The sequence below is a fragment of the Lithobates pipiens genome, unplaced genomic scaffold, assembly GCF_037356315.1.
Source record: "Lithobates pipiens isolate NorthernLeopardFrog02 unplaced genomic scaffold, aLitPip1_a1.2 Scaffold_13, whole genome shotgun sequence".
In the NCBI taxonomy this organism is placed as follows: Eukaryota; Metazoa; Chordata; class Amphibia; order Anura; family Ranidae; genus Lithobates; species Lithobates pipiens.
Window position 1 is genome coordinate 70,367,110 of NW_027507718.1, and position 22,828 is coordinate 70,389,937.

Below are 22,828 nucleotides of genomic sequence, written 5' to 3' on the forward strand. Positions count from 1 at the left end.
ACTAACTTGTGTAAATGCACTGGATCCTTAATGATTAGAGAAACAGCGATTAAATTGGTGACCCGGTGGTATTACTCACCGGCGCGTTTGCACGGGATATACCCCCACACCTCCGCGCTTTGTTTTAGGGGCTGCAATCAGAGGGGTACTCTTAGCCATGTCTTCTGGGATTGTGCGATGATTCGGCCAACCTGGCGGGAGGTATTAAGTCTTCTTGATGCCTTAGCTGGGAGGCCGTTATCTTTGACATTCCATCACTGCCTACTTTTCCAGACCCCTCCAGATGTTCCAAAGCCGCTGGTGAGGCTGATTCATTCCATATGTGTTGCTATGCATTGGACTGTAGCACTACACTGGAAGACCTCAGCTGTCCCTTTTGTTCAAGTTTTATCACGTACAGATCATACTATGTTATCGGACATTTTTTTTCCATACTCTACAGGATTCCACTTCTATATTTGATTCGAAATGGAACCCATGGGTCTTATATAGACTCAGTAATTGACCAATTTTATTTTTTTTTTGTTTGTTTTCTTCTTTTCTTTTCTTTCTTTTTTTCCCTGTCTATTATTCCAGTTTGGACTTGGTAGACATCTTATTTTGTTGTTTAGCTAGCAATGCTTACTGCTGCCATGTGTGCTATGGTGCGTAGTTTACGGATGTCATTTTTGTTTACAGTTTGAGTTATACATCACGTTATAGTTTTTTTTTTGTGATGCAGAGTATAAACCTGCAGATGTCACCTCTGTCTTTACTATGCAAATGTTTTTCTGGATTTATACTATAATAAAGCTCTTTTGAAATAAAAAAAAAAAAGTGTGACCATATTGTAGGAGTTGCGTGGCAGGGACTGTTTCTGGGACCCCTCTCATTTTTAAATTATTCCTCCTGCTTCTGTCCTCAAGGTCAGCGACCTTGTCCTTTAGCCAGTTTATGTCCTCTCCCTGAGCCTTATGAGCATAAACCATAGTATTATATGTGGACACATATGTGCTCATCTGGTTTTCTATTTGATCCACTCCTAAAGCTTGCACTTCTTTGTGGCACTGAGTGATTTCTCTCACTATATCGGTTTGCAAGGAGGATATGATTGATAGAAGCATTTCCTTTAATACGGTACCAGAAATGGGCCTATCTACTGTGGGGAAGTCTGCTCTGGGGTCATTCAATGGTGCTGCATGCAGGATGTTCTGCGTCCTGCTTACCTCCATGGCAGAGGTATCATGCAGCTTTTCAGGAGATGTTATCCTCGGCTTGGATTTGGCAGGACTTCTTGTGGATGGGCTGGAAGTGCCTAAGGAGGTTCCGCTGCCTGTGTGGGCTTGTGGTGTCTGCACAGGGGTTCTGCCATGCCAGTTCGTGTGGAGAGTGCCTCTATCCTCCTGCATCCATGCGTGGAAGCTGCCGCTGCCGCCGCCATTTTTCTGGCTCCCACGGGGGTTCTGTGAGAAGAAATCCGGCATTTTGTTAGGTTGCAGCGGGTTTTTCCTATGCTGTGTCATTCCTGGCTCGTTCGGCAGTTCAGTGGGACTGTTTGTGAGTCTGTGGAGGCTCAGTGTGCTCCGGTGTGGATGTGTTTCTCCGCCGGCCGAGTGGAGCTCTCAGATCAAGCGGCCATCTCAGAGCTCGGTTGCCACGCTCCCTATGTTGTTTGCAACTTTAAGCTTGTGACGCTGTAAGCGTTATGTTAACAGCAATGCGATTTTGAGTGTGCTATAAATTAGAACAAGCCAAAATCCTTTAGAAGGTTAGTGAGTTATGTGAGGCTCTGTGAGGAAGAGTAGGACATTGTCTGCAAAGGCAGCTATTTTATATTGTTTATTAGCCACTGATATTCCTTAAATTTTTTGCGTTTTCACAAATTTGCCGCAAGAAGCATTTGAGAGTAAGAATAAATAGTAGGGGGGATCCTTGACGAGTGCCATTCTTGATGGAGAAGGCGTTTGGCAGAAGACCGTTTACACATACTTTCGCTGTAGGGTTAATGTATAGTAACATTATGAAGCATATCAGTCGGTCACCCAGACCTATTGCATGTAGTACTGCTTTTAGATAGTGCCAATCCAACCTGTTAAATGCTTTATCAGCATCTAATGACAGGAAGAAACCTGGTTGTTTGATAAATCCAACTTGGTCTTTTGCTATTCATTTTGTAAATAGGGGTATTATGCGGGTAGACCAGATTTTTGCAAAAAATTTTAAATCTGTGTTCAACAGAAAGATAGGGAGGTAGTTGGAGATCAGTTTGAGATCTTTGCCAGGTTTTAGGATGACTGAAATATGGGCTTCTAAAAGATTGTTGGAAGGTGGATTTGGTTTGATAGTTGGTTAAATGCTCTTAGGGTTTGCTAGTGAGTCAGAGAAGGTCTTATAATAGTTTAAGGAGAAGCCATCATTTTTCCTAATTTAATTTGTTTGATAGCCATATCAAACTCTTCGATTGTTAAGGGGCCATCTATTATGTGTGCTTGTTTGTGATTGGTTTTGGACTATATTGCGCTAAGAAGTCTTCAATAATAGACTTACGTGGTCTGTTGTTTTCAGAAGGTTTCTTTTCAGGAGGGAGGTTGCAAAGTGATTTGCAATGTCATTGCTATTAGATAGCGATGGTCCTGTGTATAGAGCGAATTGTGGTTCTTGCTTTTTTGGATTGCAGGGCTTTTGAAAGAAGTTTTACGCTTTTATTACTATGCTCATAAAACAGTTTTTGGGATAGAGCATAATTCCTTTTGACTTTTTTTCCTAGTTCCTCTCTTAGGCAAGTGCGTACATGGTCCAATTCTGTTTAGGGTTGTTGAGCTCTAATCGGTTTGTGTGCGTTTTCAAGGTTTTGTATTTATTTTAAAAGGTCATTTATGGATTTTTGTTTATTCCGTTTACGGATAGCTGCCATTTTCAGTAGTGTGTCTCTGACTACACATTTGTGTGCTTCCCATTGGGTCATGGGATTCCTGTCTGGAATGTCCAATTTCCAGGTTTTGCTGAATTGCATTTGTTCTTGGAATGTGATAGTTATAGGGATTGGGTGGTGATCTGAAATAGATATTGGTTTGATGGTTGCTTTAGAGAGAAATGGAAGGTCTTTTTTTGAATATGTAGTCTATTCCAGAGTGGCGCTTGTGGGGTGAAGAGAAGAAGATATAATCCTTCACACCTGGGTGTAAAGTACGCCATGAGTCGTGTTAGCCCTTGTAAACATCGTCGGACATTCCGACAACAAAACAACAGTCCGATGGAGCCCACACACAGTCGGATTATCCAACAACATGGTCCGATCGGACATTTTCCTTTGGCATGTCCGACCGTGTGTACAAGGGCTAAGCCGATGGAAAATGTCAGATCGGACCGTGTTGTGGGATAATCTGACTGTGTGTGGGCTCCATCCGACTGTTTCCATCGGAATATCCGATGGACAAAGTTTTAGAGCTGGGCTATAAAACTTTCTGACAAACATGATCCGATTGTGTGTAGAGAATTCCAATCGGACAAAGTGCCATGCATGCTCAGATCATATTCCTAGACCAAAGCTATTGGCTACTAGCCATAACTTAGTCCCGTCGTAACGAAATAACACCATCACGTTCTGAACAATCAGATTTTCTGACAACTTTGTCCGACCATGTGTATGCAACACAAGTTTCGGACAAAATCCGACGGATTTTGTTGTTGGAATGTCCGACCGTGTGTACAAGGGCTAAGAGTAATGCCGCGTTGACACGACCAGATTTTCCGGCAGACTAGGTTCGATGGTCTTCCCGACGGACTTTCGGGGGAGTTCCAACGGACTTTCCGAACGAACGAACTTGGCCACACACGAACGGACTAAGTCCATTCGAAAGTCCATTCGTTTTTAACGTAATGACGTAAAGAGGACTAAACAAGGAAGTTCAATAGCCAGTAGTCAATAGCTGACCTTGCATCGTATTTGGTCCATCGGACTAGCACACAGACGTACGGTTTTTCCAATTTTGAGTCCGTCGGATAGATTTGAAACACGTTCTATTTCTAGGTCCGTCTGATATTTTTTTTCCGAAAAACGATCGGACTAGCCCACACACAATCGGATTGTCTGACGGACTGATCCCATCGGACCTAGTCTGCCGGAAAGTCCTATAATTTGTACGCGGCATTAGTCTCGTAGTTGGATCTTAATTTGATGGAGGGCTCTGCATGGTAGAGAGGATGTTCCCGATGTATATTAGAATGGGTTTAAGGCTACGTTGAAATCGCCTCCAAGTATAAGAATACCAGATTGGAAAGATGCTAGGGTCATTGAGATGTCACAGAAAAAGCTGACTTAGGCGGTATTGGGACTATAGATATTTGCTACTGTGATTGGTTTATTCCATATAGAGCCTTTGATGAATAGGCAATGTCTTCCTTCCTCTGTTAGAAACTCAGATATTTCTATGGGTTTGTAAAGTAGAATGGAAATGCCTTTTGTTTTGCCTAGTTTATTATTTGCATGATAGACTTTAGGGTAGTCCGTTTGTCAAAATGGGGATATTGTCAGACTTGAAATGCTTTTGCTAATAATATAATATCTGTGTTAATCTTTCTTATGTAATGTAGGAGCTGGGATCTTTTTTCTGGAAGATTTAAGCCTTTTGCATTCAGAGAGACTCATTTAAAGCAGAGCTCTACCCTAAAGTGGAGCTTCCGCTCATTGGAACCCTCCCCCCCTCCGGCGCCACAATTGGCACCTTTCAGGGGGGAGGGGGGTGCAGGTACCTGTACAGTACAGGTATCTGCACCCACTTCCGGCATAGATATCTGCAGAATATACGCCCCTTTCCGCAGAATCTACACCCCTTTCCGAAGGTCCCCCGCTGTCTGCTGGGAAACACATGGATCCCAGAGACAGCGGGGACCATCCTTATTGTGCAGCGCGACTCGCGCATGCGCAGTAGGGAACCGGGAAATTAAGCCGCAAGCCTCCACTTACTGATTCCCATACCCAAGATGGCGGCGGCAGCACCCGAGAGACGATCGAGAGATCGGCTTCAGGTGCCGACATCGCGGGCGCGCTGGGCGGGTAGCTGCTGGCTTTTAAAAAGAAAAAAACGGCGGGACTCCCACTTTAATGCTCGTCAAATTAGTGTTAGGCCGCGTACACATGGGCGGACTGTCTGCCCAACTTAGTCCGCCGAAACACATTTCAGCGGACAGTCCGCTCCTGTGTGAGCTTCAGCGGACTTTTTCAGCGGACAGTCTGGCGGACTAAGTCTTACGGAATTTCCGTAAGATTGTCCGTCCAAACTTGGTTTCAGCGGACAATCCGCCCGTGTGTGTGCCAGTCCGCCGTACTTTCGAAATGAGCGGACTTTTCCCGCCCGGAGAAAAGTCCGCTCATTTCGAGCGGCTATCCAGGTAGGCGGGGCCTGCGACGGAGACGTCGCGGGCCCCGCCGCCTGGTATGGACTTAAAGGGGAACCCCAACGCCGAAAAAAATCGGCGTGGGGGTCCCCCCCAAGTCCACAACAGACCCTTGTCCGAGCACGCTACCCGGCCGGCCAGGAAAGGGGGGTGAGCGAGCCGTGACACCATGTGACACCATGTGACACCGCCCCATTGTCACTATATAAGTGGCCGCGCAGCGCGGCTCTGGCATTCCGGCCGGAGAGATCGTCGAGGCAACATCTCCTGGAGAAGAAGAAGAAGAAGAACGGAAGGCGGCGGCGACAGCGGCGACAGAAGACCGAGCCACCGCCTGTAAAAGAGCTATAAGAAGGCGCGGTGGCCCGGCAGAAGAACCGAAGAGGGGGACAAGACCCCCGAAGTCGGGAGAAGAGGCCGGCGGCGGGGAGGAAGAAAGCCGGACTCCTCCGCTAGCAAAAGAGCTACAAGAAGATAGCGGAGGAGTCCGGCGAGAAGACCCCCGAAGACGGAAGACCCCCGGAGCTGTGCAATAAAATATTTTATCTCGTGTGTTGTATTTTTTTTTGGTACTTTTATTTTACAGGTGAATGGGTAGGGGTACATTGTACCCCATACTCATTCACATAGGGTGGGGGGCCGGTATCCGGGGGCCCCCTTATTAAAGGGGGCTCCCGGATTCCGATAAGCCCCCCGCCCGCAGACCCCGACAACCAACGGCCAGGGTTGTCGGGAAGAGGCCCTTGTCCTCATCAACATGGGGACAAGGTGCTTTGGGGTGGGGGGGCCACGCGGCCCCCCCTTCCCCAAGGCACCCCCCATGTTGAGGGCACGCGGCCTGGTACGGCTAAGGGTGGGGGGGGGGGCGCTCGCTCGCCCCCCTTTCCTGGCCGGCCGGGTAGCGTGCTCAGACAAGGGTCTGTTGTGGACTTGGGGGGGACCCCCACGCCGATTTTTTCGGCGTTGGGGTTCCCCTTTAAGTCCATTCCAGGCGGCGGGGCCAGCGACGTCTCCCTCGCGGGCGCCGCCTACCTGGAGACGCGCTCGAAATGAGCGGACTTTCCTCTGCGTGTGTGGGAGAGTCCGTTCATTTCAAAAGTAGGGCGGATTGTATGGCGAACTTAGTCCGCCGTATTAGTCCGCTCAAAAAGTGCCGTGTGTGGGCAAGTCCGTTCATTCAAAAGTTGAACGGACTGTCTGTCGGATTGTCTGACGAACTTAGTTGGGCAGACAATCCGCCCGTGTGTACGCGGCCTTAGAACGGGGAGGAGTCATTATGAGTGTGCACATTTAGTTGTAGTCCTATGTGGAGAGAAAGAGAAGAAAAATAAAAAAAATATAGATGGAGATCAGAAAGGGCGTTAGTTTAGGTAAAAGAAGGGGTGAGTTTGGATTTATATTGGTGGTGTGGGGTATGAAGTGATCCGACAGAAAGGTTAGGCCCCCCTATCCTGCTTTGAATGAGAAAGAGTGCTGGAGTGGGTCAGCAGAGGTATTCAATTTGTGGATGAAAAAATGGACACAAACTTAACAGCATACTGACTGTAGGTGAAAGATATATAGGAAGGAGCATTCAACATTTAACAGTAGGGATATATCTTGAATTCTGTTGTAGCACCGTTAACAACTCATGTGTAAAAAAAGCATACAATACTGTAGGATAGGTGCGTTGCTAAGGTGCAACCTCAGATAGAAAAACATTTGTAGAAAGGATCTAATGCACTTTAAAGAGACTGTATGTATTGAAACAAACCCTGTGGACCACCTCTGTAGGATCAGGCAAAGATTGTCTCAGTGGTTTGGATTGGGAGATATCATATGATGGCATATTTTTATCGTAGGGTGACTTCAAAGGATACTTCAGTGAGTGTCCTCAATATTGACTATAATAGCTGGTGATGAATTTAATAGATAAATCTCTAGGTTATTTGGAGTTAATAGGGTTTTCTACATCACCTTTTTTGAACTTCTAGATACCGGTTGGATGCATCTTGAAAGTGTCTCTCACTATAACCCTTTTCAATACATTTCTTATGTAAGACTTTTCTTTACCTCAAATAATCTACTGTATGAGTACAGTTTCTCCTTAAACTGTTTTTGTTTTTATTGACTGTAAGGTGATCTAAAAACACCAGATTCTTAGGATCAGGTTTTTATGGCTAATGTTTTTAAATTAAAATAAGCAAGACCCCCTATCTTTTTCTGAGAGTTTTTTACTATTATTGTTAAGTCGGTGCATTTTTAAAAATCATTCCTGGTCTAACATTATTAAAACATTTTTGGTGTGTATTTTTCTTTACCTTATTCAATCGGTCAGTTTGTAGCAGTTTTTTTTTTACAGTTAATGCGGTTGTAAACCCCTTACAATCACTTTAACCTACAGGTAAGCCTAGATTAAGGCTTAACTATAGGTGCAAGAAATATCTCCCAAACCTAAAAGGTTTAGGAGATATTTGCAAGAATAGCGGCGCCAATGTCTTCGGTGTATGCGCCGTAGACATCGGGCGGGGATCATGCCATTAGTGGCGGCACCAGCGTCCATGCGCGGGAGTGACATCATTGCGGCTCCGGCCAGTCACATCGCCGCAGCCGCGATACCCAGAAGTCATACCAAGAAGTATCATGACGGAGGTGGTGACCGAGTACTGCTCTAGGGGCTTTCGATCTCAGGTAAGTATTCATAATGAGCTAGTATGCTATGCATACTAGCTCATTATGCCTTTGCCTTGCAGGGTATCTTTTTTTTTTTCTCAAGAGGCTTTACTTCCTCTTTAAGCAAGGATACAGGAGAGTCCATTTTGAAGTGAATGGAAGGCAACCATTATTTCTGACATAAGGGGACATTTACTAAAACTGATGGACTCAGAATCTGGTTTAGCTTTTAAATTCAGCCTGTTCAATTAAGCTTTGACAAAAAAACCTGGAAGCTGATTGTTTTCTACGCAGAGCTGCACCAGATTGTGCATCGGGTTTAGTAAATACCCCCATACTGTCTGGATTGTGTCACACTTCACATTCTGTTTTCTCATTAACTAAATAGGTGTTATTTAAATCCTTTTTTCCTTAGCTTTTTTGTTGCATTTCAGATTTCTGAGCTTATTCCAGCAGGTAAAGATGTCAAGTCTGGTCTTAGGTTTCAGGAGGTTACTGTAGAAGGAAATGGGTTGAGGATTTTTGATAGGAAATCAAAGAATGGACAGCTCTGACCCTATGTTCACAGCTATGGGCTTTTTGGTGCGTTTTGCATTTTGCAGAATCGCGCTACAGTCCATTTAACATGGTTTCCTATGGTAAACGTAAACGTTCACATCTATGCCTTTTTCAGCTGGTGCATTTTTTAAAAGGTTTGGGGACTTTTTTCGTTTTGTGTGTAATAGACTTAGCCCTTGTACACACGGTTAGAGATTCCGAATGTGTCCGATCGGACCGTTTTGGCGGATATTCCGACTGTGTGTGGTCTACATCGGACTGATACTCCGACGGACCAAGTTTCCAATTTGTTGGTAAAATTTTCTGACAAAATGCTCCGATCGGACATACTCCGATCATGTGTAGAGAATTCCGATCGGACAAAGTGCCACGCATGCTCAGATCAAATTCCTACACCAAAGCTATTGGCTACTAGCGTGAACGTAGTCCCGTCCTAACGAAATAACGTCATCACGTCGGATTTTCCGACAACTTTGTCTGACCGTGTGTATGCAACAGTTTCGGACAAAATCCGTCAGACAAAATCCGACGGATTTGCTTGTCGGAATCTCCGACCGTGTGTGCAAGGGCTTATAGTTAGTCAGGTTGAAAAAAGACACAAGTCCATCCAGTTCAACCTTAAAAACAATACATAAATAAAATAAAAAATATCGTACAATCCAATATACCCAATATTATACCCACGGTTGATCCAGAGGAAGGCAAAAAACCCCAGCAGAGCATGCTCCAATTTGCTACAGCAGCGGAAAAAAATTCCTTCCTGATCCCCCAAGAGGCAATCGGATTTTCCCTGAATTATATTATGTACATTCAGGAAAGTATCCAGGCCTTTCTTAAAGCAATCCACTGAGTAGGTCAGAACTACCTCTGGCAGGAGTCTATTCCACATTTTCACAGCTCTTACTGTGAAGAAACCTTTCCATATTTGAAGATGAATTCTCTTTTCCTCTATATGTAAAGAGTGCCCCCGTGTCCTCTGGGTAGACCATAAATAGAATAATTCAACACCAAGTTCACTATATGGACCCCTTATATATTTGAACATGTTGATCATATCCCCCTTTATTCTCCTCTTCTCAAGAGAGAATAAGTTCAGTTCCTCTAATCTTTCCTCATAGCTGAGCTCCTCCATGCCTCTTATCAGTTTGGTTGCCCTTCACTGCACTTTCTCCAGTTCCCCGATATCCTTTTTGAGAACTGGTGCCCATAACTGAACTGCATATTCCACGTGAGGTCTTGCTAATGATTTGAACAGGGCCAAAATGATATCTCTCTCTCTGCAGTCCATACCTCTCTTAATACAAGAAAGGATTTTGCTTGCTTTGGAAACCGCAGCTTGGCATTGCATGTTATTATTGAGCTTATGATCTACCAAAACCCCCAGATCCTTCTCCACCATGGATTCCCCCAGTTGTACACCCCTAGTATGTATGATGCATGCATATTCTTAGCCCCCAAGTGCATAACTTTACATTTCTCAACATTAAACCTCATCTGCCACATAGTCGCCCAATTAGACAGAGCATTGAGGTCAGCTTGTAAATTGGAGACATCCTGCAAAGAAGGAAATGCTACTTTTGATCCCAGACCCAATATCATTTATAAAGATATTAAAAAGTCAGGGTCCAAGCACTGAACCTTGGGGTACACCACTGATAACCTTAGACCATTCAGAGTAAGAATCATTAACCACTACTCTCTGAATTCTGTCTTTTAGCCAGTTTTCTATCCATTTAGAAACTGATATTTCCAGGCCTGTAGACTTTACCTTACACATGAGCTCCATGTGGGGAACTGTGTCGAACGCTTTTGCAAAATCCAAGTATACCACATCCACCGCCACCCTTTTTTCCAAGGTTTTACTTACCTCTTCATAAAAAGAAATCAGGTTTGTTTGACAACTTCTGTCTTCTGACTAAATCCATGCTGTCTGTTGCTTAAAATGTTTTTTTTCCCGACTATAGAAGTTAAACTAACAGGTCTATAGTTACTTGGTAAAGACTTTGATCCCTTTTTAAATATAAGCACCATGTTCGCCCTGCTCCAATAAAATGGTACTATTCCCGTCATTAACGAGTCCCTAAAAATTAGATACAATGGTTCTGAAATTACAGAGCTCAATTCTTTTAGGATCCGTGGATGCCATCAGGGCCAGGTGCTTTCTCCACCTTGAATCTGTCTAAATATTTCTGGACCATATCACTTTTGAGCCATTGTGGATCATTCGGTGATGTATCACACCACCCCATTATGGACATGAGCTCTTTTGTATACACAGAGCTGAAGAAAGTATTTAATAAACTAGCCTTCTCTTTGTCCCCAGTCACCCACTCTAGATTATTTTGTAAAGGGCCTACATGCTTAGACCTGACCTTTTTACTATTAATATATTTGAATAATTTTTTGGGGTTCGTCCTACTATCTTTTGCAATCTGTCGTTCGTTTTGAATTTTTGCATCCTTGATTTCCTTTTTGCATATCCTGTTAAATTCTTTGTAACATTTAAATAACACTAGCGTTCCTTCATTTTTATATTTTTTTAAAGTTCTTCTCTTATTGTTTTAGCTTTTTTAACTTTGGCCGTGAGCCACATAGGTTTTGTTTTTAGCCTTTTAAACTTGTTGCCCATGGGAATATACTTTGCAGTGAGGTCCCAAACAGTCTTTTTGAAGAATTCCCATTTCTGTTCTGTGCCCATTGATGCCAATATTCTCTCCCAGTCTAAGTCCTGGAGAGCAGCCCTCATCCTTGGAAAATTTGCTCTCTTGAAGTTAAGTGTTTTTATCTTACCCGTATGTATTTCTTGTTTAGCGCTAACATCAAATGAAATCATGTTATGATCACTGCTACCCAGATGTTCCTTTATCTGGACATTAGTAATAAGCTCTACATGATTTGAGATTACCAGGTCCAACAGAGCTTCATTCTTAGTTGGGGCCTCAATAAACTGGACCATAAAATTGTCCTGTAATAGTTTTATAATTTTTTGCCCTTTAACTGTTCCAGCAGTGCCATTACTCCAGTTAATTTCTGGGTAGTTAAAATCCCCATTATTATCACTGTCCCAGCCCTTGCAGCCCTTTCCATCTGTGCAAGGAGCTGAGTCTCCACCTCCTCATTAACATTGGGTGGTCTATAACAAACTCCAATGATTAACTTTAAACTACACCCATCTATATGCAGTTCCACCCATAATGCTTCAGACTCATCACACTCTCCATCAACCAGGTCTTCTTTCACACTCGCTTTGAGATCACTTCTCACATACAGACAGACCCCACCACCTTTCCTTTTTACCCTGTCTCTCCAAAAGAGTGCATAGCCAGGAATATTAATAGCCCAGTCATGTGAGGATTGAAGCCACATTTCAGCAATACCGATTACATCATAGCTCTCCCAGGCACCAGAGCTTCCAACTCTCCTATTTTGCTTGGCAGACTTCTGGCATTGGTGCACAAACACTTTAATGTATTATTACATTTTTCTCTGGTGTTTTTCATATAATTTGTAGTAGTACAAATGGCACTATAGTTTCCTATTGCTGTTTGCAACATGGCAAATTTCTTGTCATCTGCGATAGCCCTCCCCCCAATGGAGTCACACCAGAGATGCAAGTCTTGTGTTTTTGATGCATTTTTGATGCGCTTTGTGTTTTTTTTTTTTTTTTAAAACACTGTATATAGGTGATTGCTAAGGAGTGGGCCAGGATGTCAGCAACCATGTTCAAAACAACCCATGAGTCATCATGTAAATTTAAAAAAATAAATTGCAAAAAAAAAATGCATTAAAAAAGTGATGTAAGCCCTCCCAGATCCATACCAGGCCCTTTAGGTCTGGTATGGTTTTGGAGAGGAACTCCATGCCAAAGTAAAAAAAAAATGGTATGGCTCTCCCAAATCCATACCAGACCCTTATCCAAGCATGTAGTCTGGCAGATTAGGAAAGGGAGGGGACAAGCAATTGCCCCACCTCCTGAACCATGCCAGGTTCCATCCACTCAACAGAGCCCCCCTGCCTCAAAGCACCTTGTCCCCATGTTGATGGGGACAAGGGCCTTTTCCCCACAACCCTGGGCTGTGGTTGTGGGGGTCTGTGGGCAGGGGGGGCTTACCAGAATCTGGAAGCCACCTTTACCAAAGGGTTGATGAGTGCAGAGCTTTTTTTTTGGATCCGGCAATCTGGCGAGATGATTGATGATGATTTAATAAAGGAATTGTCAAAATCTGTATGTTTTTTTTTATATTGACACTCTTTTGGGTGAATGAGTAGGAGTACAATGTACCCCTACTCATTCACTTAGAGGAGGGCCAGAATCTGGGGACCCCCTTGTGAAAAAGAAAGCTCGGCAGTCATCAAAGCCTCTGTCTGACAGTTCTTAAATAGGTGAGTGGCGGGGTCACCCAGTGACATCACCTGGTGGCCCTGCCCCCTTGTGACATCACTGCCCTAGCAGGCACCGGGTAGTGGTGACGTAACAAGAGGGTGGGGCCACCATGTGACATTTTGGTGAATAAGTACCCCACACTTATTGACATGGGGGCCAGGATCTGGGGACCCCCTTGTTAACCACTTAAGGACCGAGCTTCTTTCTGAGGTTTGGTGTTTACAAGTTAAATACATTTTTTTGGGCTAGAAACTTACTTAGAACTCCCAAACATAATATATATATATTTTTTTAACACCCTAGAGAATAAAATTGTGGTCGTTGTAATACTTTCTGTCACACCGTATTTGCGTAACAGTAAAATTAGCCTAATTTTTTATATTATGAAAGATAATGTTACGCCAAATAAATTGACACCCAATATGTCATGCTTCAAAATAGCACCCACTCATGGAATGGTGACAAATTGTTACCCTTAAAAATCTTCATAGGCAACGTTTAAAAAAATTCTACAGGTTGCATGTTTTGAGTTACAGAGGAGGTCTAGGGCTAGAATAATTGCTCTCACTCTACTGATCATGGCAATACCTCACATGTGTGGTTTGAACGCCGTTCATATGTGGGCACTGCTCATGTATGCGTTTGCTTCTGCACACAAGCTTGGCAGGGCGGGGCATGTTTAAAATTATTATTTTTTTCTTATTTTTTTTACCTTTTTATTTTTTTTACACTTTTATTCCTATTAAAAGTATTGTAAACACCCACAGACCCCCACAATCACAGCCCAGGGTTGTGGGGAAGAGGCTCTTGTTCCCATCAACCATACCAGGCATGCGGCCTGGTATGGTTCAGAAGGGGGGCACTCTCTCGTCCCCTTACTTTCCTGAACTGCTGTATGCTCAGATAAGGGTCTGGTATGGATTGGGGTGGGGTTCAGCTCTAAATCCATACCAGAACTGAAGAGCCTGGTATGGATCGGGGGGGAACCTAACTAAGTTTTTTTTCACAATTTTTTTTCAGCCAATTTTTTACATTCAGCTGTCAGTAGGGAATCCCGCTGACAGCTGATGACTGATCGGCTGTTAAGGACAGGGCGGCTGGCTTCCTGGCTCACTTCTTAGCAACAAGCTATATACAATGTTTTTAAAGCATGAAAAAAAACACAAAATGCTTGGAAACTGCATGGAAATTCATAAAAAACACAGGCTTAAAAAGGCAAAATGATACATGCCTGAAAAACACATCAACTGCAACCACATAGATGTGAACCTAGACACTAGTCATATTGCCACAATCACCACTATACCAGTTGCAGTGTCCTTGCTCACTACCATGCCAGTTACTGTGTACCTGATCACCACCACACCAGTGCATTGTTGCCTCATAAGTCCAGACAGTAAAAAAGTCTCACACATGTGGTATCGCCATACTCAGGAGGAGTAGCAGAATGTGTTTTGGGGTGTAATTCTAAGTATGCCGATGATGTGTGTTAGAAATTTCTTATTTGACAACTTTGTGTAAAAAAATTAAATTTTCATTTTCTTTCCTGCATTTTCCAAATAAAAAAAATTAACTATATCATTCTGTTTATGGTAGGTACCAATAGGCAAAGTACAGCTGTGAGAGAAGGGCTTTCTAGACATGGAGTAATCCTATGGTTAGAAATTATACATAACATATTTAAATCCTCTTTATAAGGCACTGCTAAGCACAACCAGACACAGAATGCTAAAGGATCGGTAATGCACCCTGTTTAGTTTGCTTGGAGATTTTTCCCTCAAAGTGAACTGTAATGGTTGTGACATTGTGTTGGAATACATTGTTCATGTATTTTTGTGCAACAACTACATTTATATTGTTCAGCCAGTAGATGTTTATAGCCGCATCTATGGTTAAACTCTATGTGTTTTCTGTGTATAATAAAGTTTTCTGATCCTGTCTGCAGTTAAGCAGAAAAGCCCATGTGGACTTTTCACTGTCTGTTCTGTAGGGCTATATATACTGAATTTCTAACAGGTTATGAACACAGACATAGCCCAGGCACCCACCTAGGTAAAAGCTAAGAAGCCGAGAACCCAGACACCCAGTCATAGCCTGCTACAGCCAAGGAAGTATAAGTTACAGTTACTGAAAAATAATTACATAAAATGACCACAGCTGCAACAAAACTTTAATTTGCAAATCTGACAAACCAAAACTACAATTCTTGTAAATTCAAGATGAAAATGCTGCTAATAGGAGAAGGTACATGGAAATGTATAAATTAGGTCAAACCAGAACACCCTTCAGACGAGTGGATAGAGAAAGCTCAGAGCACAATCTCTCTTAGCATACAACATGATCACATGGTACATACAGTATATGAAAGTGTGAAACTGCCAAAGAAATGTGGGAAGGATTACACAAGGTGCACAAAAGAGCTAATCTCAGCAGTAAACAGTTTAGAAAGCTATACCAAACTAAGCAGATAAAAAAGGCCAGGATATGCAGGATCATATAGGGCAAACCTTGGAAATGACTGAACAGCTGAGAAGTATTGGAGAAGAAAATGATTTTCTTGTTCAAAGGTTTTTATTGAAAGATCAACATATGGTAACAAGTATAATGTATCAATTAAAGGTCTTTTAATAGTTACATGTAAACTAAAGAAGCAGGTTACAGCATTGTATTAATATAACACACAGATGGTAAAATTAATGTTAAATACGTTTTTATCAAAATGATACAATTTTTTCAGATTGTTTCAATATTAGCTTACAATAATATTTAGAGGATCATTATCAGTTAATGAAAGACAATTAGGTCTATTTGTGATTGAGTTCTTATGTGTGTTAAACATTTGAATAAAATATATGTATCAAAATACTGAGTGTGATATCTTAAATATATTTGATATCACCTGTAACTGTTAGGTACAATATGAAATAATAAACGAGAAATAAGGAAGTGAAGAAAAAAGTAAGAAAAAAAATGAGGATAAGGAAAGGCGCAGGGGGGGGGGGGGATCGGTTCGGAGGGCAGAGGGCATGGGGTATTCCTGAGGGATAATCTATTCTTATAGTTTTATCATTGTTGCAAATAAAAATGTTAGTTACCATGATTCGAGAACCAGGTGGTCAAAGTTTATAGGTAAACAATGTGTGATCCATGGTTTTCATAGACCTTCATATCCTTTCAGATTTTCTTTATCTAGGGCTTCCATTTTTGCATGCAACAATGACCAATTCATTCTATGCTTGGTTTTTGCTATGTTTAGTAAGGGAGTTTTCCGTGCTATAGTTATTGTCTGTTTTGCGGCTGCCATAAGTTTTATTGTGTATGTATGTGTCCTTCGCACTACAAGGAGTGATAAATAATGGTGTCTATCTTAAAATAAAGTGACGTGATATATAAAATTGCTGCAAAACCTAAAGTGTTCACATAAACACACAGTGAATGGTAAAATTAAATATGGGGTTATGTAGCACAATAAAAATCACAAAATCTGACAAAAATGTTCCAAGTGACTACATAGTTGTGTAGTACTATCTAATAAATAAGAATTAGTATCAAACTGATTATGTAAATAAAGTGTCACAGTGCGAATAACAATACATAAAGTGACGTAGTGCTGATAAAGGTCTGTCCATAAAACGGCACAAGCATAAAGTGACAAAAAAATAGATATATCTAAAATGTGCAAACAGAAAAAATCAATACAGTATCTAGAAAGTGGATGAAAAAATTCCATTGTCCTCCATGACAACAGATATTAAAATGCATAAAAGTCAAGTATTGAAAAAGCCCAAAAATAAAGATATGATGGATTGAAAGTCTATGAAAAATAATAGCATCCTCCAAATCACATAGATGTATATCAAAAATATTCCAGATAAAGCTGAATATAGTTATAGTGATTTATTGATGGTATTGTTCCATATATGCTCTTCCTCAATTACGGTCTCTCAGAACTCTCACCTTATAGCTATGTATTGTCTCACATTAATATATGGTAGATGTTCTCCCAATACTCCTATAAGGGATCCTGTTGGATAGTGATATGCTGCAGACAATGCCCAGGGTGCTTCTCCCTTTCAAATTCCTTCACCTCTAAGTTCTCTCCTCATGTGTTCAGACTAAGCCCATAATATGAGGCCACCGGCATGAGGGTCTTTCATGCATATATTTTCAAACTTAGTAAAATCATCTACAGAGTCATCAATGCTTAGGAAAGGAATACAACAGTTATAAAATAACAAAATATTTCTGATTGAGGGAGCCCAAATGTTTGGAAAGGGACGGTTTGTTGTATTTAGGATCATATGATGTAACATGTTATACCTGCTTTGGACCAAGCCCGAAAAGATCTGGGATTAGTCCATGCTGGATAGAAAGCTGGGTTTTTGAGAAAAGAGAGAAGTAGATTATGTTTGGGTGGCAGATCTTGAGAGATTTTGAGTCTATCCCAGATAGCTAGAGAATGTTTAGTGATTGGGTTTTTTAAAGTTTTACGATCTATGGGACGTAACCATAAAATATTGTGTAGGGAGAGAGGGTCACAATCTATTGCTTCGATGGTGACCCACAGGGAAATCTCAGGTTTGGAGTGATATTTTATGGATTGTGCTAGTTGAGCGGCTTTATAATATAATGAAATGTTTGGAAATCCTAGGCCACCATGGATTTTGGGAAGGAATAAGGTTTCTCTAAATATTCATAGGTTGAGTTTCCCCCAAGTAAGTTTTATAAACTTTTGTTGTATTATTCTAAGGAAATAGGCCAGAATGTGTATTGGAAGAACTCTGAAAGGGTACAGGAATTTAGGAAGTATGGTCATCTTTATTATATTTATCTTCCCAACCTATGAAGTCAGTAGTTAATTTAAAAGCAAGTTTGTAGTTAATTTTAGTAAAGAAGGTTAGTTAAAAAATAATTCCAAGTGGCTGACAGTGAGCTGGATACCCAAATAAGGAATGTGTAGCCCATTTAAAGGGTAATGATTCTTGTACAATAAATTTTTCTGCAGTGGTTAATGAGATGTTCAGTGCTGTAGATTTTTGAGTATTAACCATAAGGCCTGAGATGATCCAATCATTTTTTATAATATATTCATAAGGTTAGGAGCTGAAATTTGAGGTGAAGATAAAAATAGAAGGATGTCATCCACAAATAAACATCTTGTGGTGACAGCCTCCCATTTCTATGTCTGTTATGGAAGGTTCCATTCTTATTCTTTGTGCTAAAGGCTCAATAAGCAAAGCAAATAATAAAGGTGAGAGTGGGCATCCTTCACATGTGCCCCTTTCTATGTTTAATGTTTTAGATTTGTAACCTGCGTATTTAATGTACGCTTTTGGTTTGCAGTAAAGTGCTGACATCCATTGTAAGAAATGTGGGCCGAATCCCCATTTAGGACCATGAAATGCAATCAAATGCCTTTTTTTATATCTAATGAGAGGAAACAGGCTGGGATGTATTGTAATTTTGCAGCATGTGAAAGAAGGGTGGCATGTCTAATATTATCACTTGCTTGTCGGATAGGGATAAATCCTGCTTGGTCTTTATGTATAATGTTACCGATGAATGTATTAAATTTAGTAGCAAGGATTTTGGCTAATATTTTAATATCTACATTTAGTAAAGAGAAAGGACGATAGTTTTAACAGATGATATTGTCCAAGTTTGGTTTGTGAAGCATACAAATAATTGCTGTTAATGTTTCCTGTCTAAATGAGTGACCCGATAATATAGAGTTGAAGGCATCAGTTAAGGTGGGTGATAATGTTTCAGTATATGTACAATAATATAGTGCGGAAAATCCATCAGGACCAGGTCTTTTGTTTATTTTCAGTGTTTTGATAGCACTGGACACCACTTCAACTGATACAGGTTTCTCTAGTAGCACTAACTGTGTTGTGGATAATGGGGGGAGGGAAACATGGTAAAATAACTCATCTGCTTTGGATATATCCAGCTCAGTTTCAGAAGAATATAAAGTATTTAAATGTGTTTTACATTTTTTAAGTATTTTCCTTGGGTTATTGGAGTATACATCTTTAGATATTTTGAGGCAAATAGGTTTATTGGGAGAGTTGTGAGATTTGAGTGCATGGGCTAATAGAGTTTCTGGCTTATTAGCTTTCATGTAAAAATTCTGGCGTGATAGATGGATAGTTTTATCTGAAGATTCTGTGAGAAATAGGTCAAATTCAAATTTAGCTTTATCCAATTGCAATTGTAACAAAGGGGAAGGATTGAAATGTCATATAGCAAGTGTTAAAGTTTGTTTCTAATTTGTTATATAATGCTGTATGTTCTCGATTAAATAGAGTCGTTCGTCTCATATATATACCACATAGAACTAGTTTGTGAGCTTCCCACTGGGGTATAGTTGTTCTCAATGTATTCTTTCAGTGCAAGCTCAATATTAAGTTTATGTGTTGGGTTTTTAAGTAAGTAATCTCTAAGAAGTCAAGTCGGACCACGTGCTTTTGCAGTGGTAAAGGCTATAGTTGTAAGTATTGCACTATGATCTGAACATGGGATTGGTAAAATGTTGGATGTTAGGATTTCAGGCACCATACCTGTAGTTAGGAATATGTGTTCTATTCGTGAGAATGAGCGATAGGGATGTGAATAATGAGTAAACTGACTTTTAGTCGGATTCAGTCCACGCCAGGAGTCTACTAAATTATGTTTTACAATAACTTGTGAAAAAGAGTGTCTATTAGGGACATATGATTGAGATATAGGTGATTTGTTTAGAAAGGGAAAGAGAGTTAGTTTGGAATCTCCACATAAAAGTAACATTCCTATTTTATGTGATTCGATTACCTGTAATAGGTGAGAGAGGAGCGAAGTAAGACTTTTGTTGGGGGCATAATATGAAATTACTGTTATGGCAGCATCATGCAAATATCCTGTTAGAATCAGATATCGCCCTTCCGGGTCTTTGATCTCCTTTAATAATGTAAATGAGTTATTGCGGTTGGATGCAATAAGTACACCTCGCTGTTTAATTGAAGCTGAGGCTGTGTAGACCTGTGAGTACAGAAGTTTGCTGAAAAATGTAGGAGTGGATTGTGGTGTGAAGTGGGTTTCTTGATGGCACAAGATATGTGCTTTTCTAGTGGCAGTAGTGGCATTCAGGGATAGTATATTTAACAGAGCTATAGGGTTATGAATGCAAGAGGTAAGATGTCAAAACATGGTGTAGAGAGACCTGCCTCCGGAGGAGGTAATTATTTATTTTGGTATTTTTACTTCCAATTTATTTATGTGCACATTGCACTTTACAGAAAGTGCCATATATATTTATTTGTGTATGCCCTTATTCATGTTTTAGTTAATATTGATTTCACTCATATTTTCCCTGGTGCACACACACTTGCATACATGACACATACTAGTTACATTTGAACAGCGCCAATTTCCCTTTCTAGAGTTATATTTATTTCCAAACTCTACCTAGTGGTGTTCTTATTAGGGAGGCTGCAGTTCTTTTTTCCTAAGTGTGGATACTTGTTAGTTTAAATAAATGCTTATTGTGATTTTCTTACCAAAAATATGTAGAAGAATACGTATCAGCCTAAACTGAGGGAAAAAAAAATAAAAATATTTTTTGGTGATAATTATTATAACAAAAAGTAAAACATAATGCGTTTTTTTCAAAATTGCCGCTTTTTTTTGTTTATAGCGCAAAAAATAAAAACCGCAGAGGCAATCAAATATCATCAAAAGAAAGAAAGATTTGAGGGAAAAAAAGGACATCAATTTTGTTTGGGAGCCATAACGCACGAGCACGCAATTGTCAGTTAAAGAGACGCAGTCCCAAATCGCAAAAAGTGCTCTGGTCAAGTAGGGGGTTAATTCTTCCAGGGCTGAAGTGGTTAAAGTATCTCCTTGAGGCGATAAATGACAAAAAAAGATAATAAAGATAATAAGAATGCTTAGCTGTCTTATTAATCAAGACATAGATGAAGAATGGATCCTAGAAATGTGAAGTTATGAAAATGGAATAGATAGCTAATTTTCACATTATCATCACCGAGTGTGTCTAAATATAATAAGAATTAATTATATGCAAAATATGAATTAGATAGTGAGAATTGATGAACTTATCCATCAAGTAGAGAGATAAATATGAGTATATAGTACTCTTCAGTCCATAGAGTCATCAGGGACTTGATCAGGCAATCGATATTGACCTCTTTTATGTGAGCTCTGGTGCTCATTTCTCCTTGGCAATGCAGAAGATTTATTTGGAGAAGATGATGTCGATTTTTGTTGAGTGGTTTTTTGATTCTGTGTCGAGTTCAGCAGATGCATGTCTTGAAGGGTAGTTTGCAGTTTGTTAGCAAAACGACGTGTACATTTAGAGCCTTGAAATGCGAAATGCACTGAAAAGGGGAATCCCCATTGATATGTAATTTGATTGTGTTGTAATAATTGTAGTAAGGGTTTTAAGGCCCTTCTTTTATTCATTGTAAGTTTGGACAAGTCTTCAAAAAGCTGGTAATTATGTCCTTGGAAGTTAAGAGTTTCTTTATTTCTTGCTGCAGATAGTAGTTGTTCTTTTGTTCTGTAGAACCTTGCAATGATATCGTGGGGTGGACCATCAGATTTTTTAGGTGTTAGGGCTCTATGAACCCTGTCCAGACGGTCTTTCAGGATGACTGGATGTAGTTCCTGAAAAAGTGCTGTCATTGTAGCTTGTAAGTCATTTACAGTTTCTGGAATACCTCTAATATGCAAATTAGAGCATCTAGCATGATTTTCGTAGTCTTATAATCTTGTCTGAAATGTTGCATTTTCTTCTTTAAGGTTGTCAATTTCATTATAGCATTCCACATTGTTAATTTTTAAGTCATCTACTCTGGTTTCAAGTGTGGATAAGCGCTGACGCAGCTCTCTTATCTCCTTGGTAAGGCTAGTAGTAATATGGTCAGAGGTGCTTTTCAATGTGTTTCAGTCTGACTGGTGAGGTAATTTCATTCTGAGGTGAATCTTCTAAATACTCACAGTGTAATTCAGAATCATATGGTGCAGTCTGTGTGACAGTATATGCATTTAAAGCGGGAGTCCACCGGGACTCCGCGTTTTTTTTTTTTTTAAAAGCCAGCAGCTACAAATACTGCAGCTGCTGGCTTTTAAAATAGTGACACTTACCTGTCCAGCGCGCCCGCGATGTCGGCACCCGAAGCCGATCGCTAGGTCGTCTGTCGGGTCCTGCCGCCGCCATCTTGGGTATGGGAATCAGGAAATGGAGCCTTTCGGCTTCATTTCCCGGTTCCCTACTGCGCATGCGCGAGCCGCGCTGCGCAATGAGGACGGTCCCCGCTGCCTCTGGGAGCTGTGTGTTTCCCAGCAGGCAGCGGGGCACTTGCTGAAGGGGGCGGGCGCTTGCGGAAAGGGGCGTAACGTACGCCCCTTTCCGCAGAGAGCTAGCCCGGAAGTGGGTGCAGTTACCTGGATTATCCAGGTAACTGCACCCCCCTCCCCCCTGAAAGGTGCCAATTGTGGCGCCGGAGGGGGGGAGGAATCGGATGAGCGGAAGGTCCATTTTAGGGTGGACCTCCGCTTTAAGTTGATATCACCACCGCTGGAGGTACCTGAGGCAGACTGCTGCAGCGTCGTTTTGGCTGTGCTGTGAGACGGCACTGTTTTGTTGATTTTGGGACCCATATTCTGTTCACGACACCAGTAATGAGACCCCCAAATTCAGGTGTGCTGTAGTCACAAATTGATATATTTTATGTGCGGGTGTTTGGTGAATACTCGCCGTTATTCTGCTATATTGTTCTCTCAGAGAGCATAGCTTCAAGCAGGCATGTCTGCTCCGCTTGGCTCCGCCCCTCGACTCCAAGAAAAAAAATGTCA